At 40.1% G+C, this 3,051-nt stretch overlaps 1 pseudogene; it reads left to right on the top strand.

Annotated features, from left to right (window-relative positions):
- The first annotated feature begins 1,212 nt into the window (after nt 1-1,212).
- LOC145158148 (putative mitochondrial protein AtMg00820 pseudogene) lies at nt 1,213-1,530 on the top strand (annotated as a pseudogene).
- Nucleotides 1,531-3,051: the final 1,521 nt, after the last annotated feature.

Below are 3,051 nucleotides of genomic sequence, written 5' to 3'. Positions count from 1 at the left end.
CTTTTTATATTTGGCATTCTCGTTTGGGACATGTGTCAGCGTCTTGTTTACAGTTTTTGGTTTCCATTGGTGTATTAGGCTCTTTGAAATTTGATGATATTTCTGATTGTTGTGGTTGTAAACTGGGAAAATTTTCTGCTTTACCGTTTAATAAAAGTGTCACTCGTTCTGTTGCTCCCTTTGATATTGTGCATTCTGATGTGTGGGGTCCCTCTCCGATCACCTCCAAATCAGGAGCTAACTATTATGTTTCATTCATTGATGATTACACTCGTTATACGTGGGTTTATTTTATGAAGCGCATGTCTGACTTTTTCACCATATATAGTGAATTCAGAGCTCTTGTCAAGACTCAACACTCTGCTATCATAAAATGTTTTCGGTGTGATCTGGGAGGAGAATTTACCTCCAATGATTTTAAACAATTATTGGCATCTGATGGCACTATACATCAATCATCTTGTACAGACACTCCTCAGCAGAATGGTGTTGCAGAATGAAAACATCGACATCTCCTAGAAACTGCCAGATCCTTACTACTCTCTGCTTAATTTCCCAATATGTTTTGGAGAGAAGCTGTTCATACCGCCACTTATGTTATTAATCGCATTCCTACTGCGTACACTTCAGGGAAGTCTCCTTATGAAATGTTGTTTGGACAACTCCCAGATTATTCTTCATTACGAGTGTTTGGGTGTACATGTTTTGTATTGAAGCCTCGTGTAGAAAGAGGTAAGTTGTCTTCAAAATTAGCTCTTTGTGTTTTTCTGGGATATGGTATTGGTCAGAAAGGTTATCGGTGCTATGATCCTTCAAATCAGAAACTGTATGTATCTCGCAATGTCATCTTTTTGGAGCATATTCCATTCTATAGCATTCCAGTTCAGTCACATGATGCAACCCGAGAGGAGCTTCGTACTATTGATCCATTTAGCATTGACATCGATGATCCACCACATGTCACTGATCCACCACTTGCTGCTGATCCACCACATGCGGCTGATCCAGCACCTATCGTTGATCCTCTGCCTGCAAATCACCAAGACCCCCCCTCTATTGAGGCCTTATTGTAATAAGAAGTCCACAAAGCTTCCTGACTTTGTCTATTCCTCTTACTCACCGGCTTTTGCCTCTTTTATTGCTAATATACATCATCTCTCTGAGCCAACATCCTACAAAGAGGCCATTTATGATCCCCTTTGGCAGACCGCTATGGCTGAGGAACTTGCAGCTCTTTATCAGACTCATACATGGGATCTGGTTCCGCTTCCATTCGGAAAACACACGATTGGTTGTCGTTGGGTTTATAAAATCAAAACAAAGTCTGATGGATCCGTTGAGCGTTATAAAACCAGACTTGTTGCGAAAGGGTACGCACAAAAGTATGGTATGGATTATGAGGAGACGTTTGCTCCTGTTGAAAAAACAACGACTGTTCGCACCTTGATTGCAGTTTATTCCATTCGCCAATGGAAGATTTATCAGATGGATGTCAAGAATGCTTTCTTGAATGGTGATCTTCATGAATAAGTATACATGTCTCCTCCCCCTGGTATTGCTCACCGATCAGGTGAAGTTTGTCGACTTCGGAAGGCTCTATATGGCCTCAAACAAGCCCCTCGTGCTTGGTTTGAGAAATTTTCTACGGTGATTACTTCTCTTGGTTTTCAACCAAGTAACCATGATTCGGCTCTATTTATTCGATGTACGAATGCAGGTCGGATTATTCTTTCCTTATATGTCGATGACATGATTATTACTAGTGATGATCATGATGGTATAGAGTCTTTAAAGCGTGATTTGGCTCAACGTTTTGCTATGAAAGACTTGGGATTGCTTCGTTATTTCTTGGGGATTGAAGTTGCTCAATCTCCAAAGGATTATCTTTTATCTCAAACGAAGTATATTTCAGATTTGTTTGAACGTGCACGACTCATAGATAATCGAACAGTTGATACGCCTATAGAGAGTAATGCAAAGTACTCTCCAACTGATGGTGTTCCATTATCAGATCCAAGCCTTTATCGTACCATTGTCGGGAGTTTGGTTTACCTGACTGTCACTAGACCGGATATTGCTAATGCAGTTCATGTGGTTAGCCAGTTTGTCACTGTTCCTACTACTGTTCATTGGGGAGCTGTTCTTCGTATTTTGAGATATTTATGTGGTACTCAGTTTCACACTCTTATGTTTCCTTCTTCATCCTCTCTTGAGTTGCGTGCCTATAGTGATGAAAATTGGGATAGTGATATTTATGATCGTAAGTCCACTACTGGGTATTGTGTTTTTCTTGGAGATTCATTGATATCATGGAAAAGCAAGAAACAAGATGTTGTTTCTCGATCTTCTACAGAATCTGAGTATCGAGCCATGGCTATCGCCACTTGTGAGATTGTTTGGTTGAGATGGCTTCTTGCAGATATGGGCGTTCACATCTCTCAGCCTACCCCTTTGTATTGTGATAACGAGAGTGCGATAATGATTGCCAAGAATTCAGTGTTTCATGAGCGCACAAAGCACATTGAGATTGACTGTCATTTCACACGTCATCATCTCCAGAAGGGCACTATCTCCCTTCCTTATGTTCCTTCCTCTTTGCAGATTGCTGATATTCTTACGAAGCCGTTGACTTCTCCTCGATTCCATTTTCTGTCTGACAAACTCTCAATGCTTATTGCTGTTGCATTGTGAGTTTGAAGCGGGATGTTAGCCTAATAAGATTTTGGGCTTTATTTTGTATTGGGTTTTATGATTGGGCCTTTTCGCTAGGAAACCCTAATTAGCTTGTCTATATATTATGTCTTTCCCTTTCATTATATTTGTACTTGTCTTTGATAATAATGTGAAACCCTAGCCGTTATATGTCTTTCACTTGTTAGTTTACAAATGTTTCCAACATGTTTAACTGGTATAGATGCACCATTAGGAATGGTGACCGAAGAGTTATGTCGATTGGTTTTGACAACTTTTAACCAATCTTTATGAGAGGTAATATGATCACTAGCCCCTGAATCGATAATCCAAGAAGTTTGGTTTTCATTCTTACCAGTC

This window comes from Lactuca virosa, chromosome 2, assembly GCF_052849685.1.
Source record: "Lactuca virosa cultivar CGN04683 chromosome 2, Lactuca_virosa_CGN04683_v6, whole genome shotgun sequence".
Classification (NCBI taxonomy): domain Eukaryota; kingdom Viridiplantae; phylum Streptophyta; class Magnoliopsida; order Asterales; family Asteraceae; genus Lactuca; species Lactuca virosa.
The sequence above is the reverse complement of the archived record's forward strand: the minus strand, read 5'-3'. Positions and strand labels throughout refer to the sequence as shown.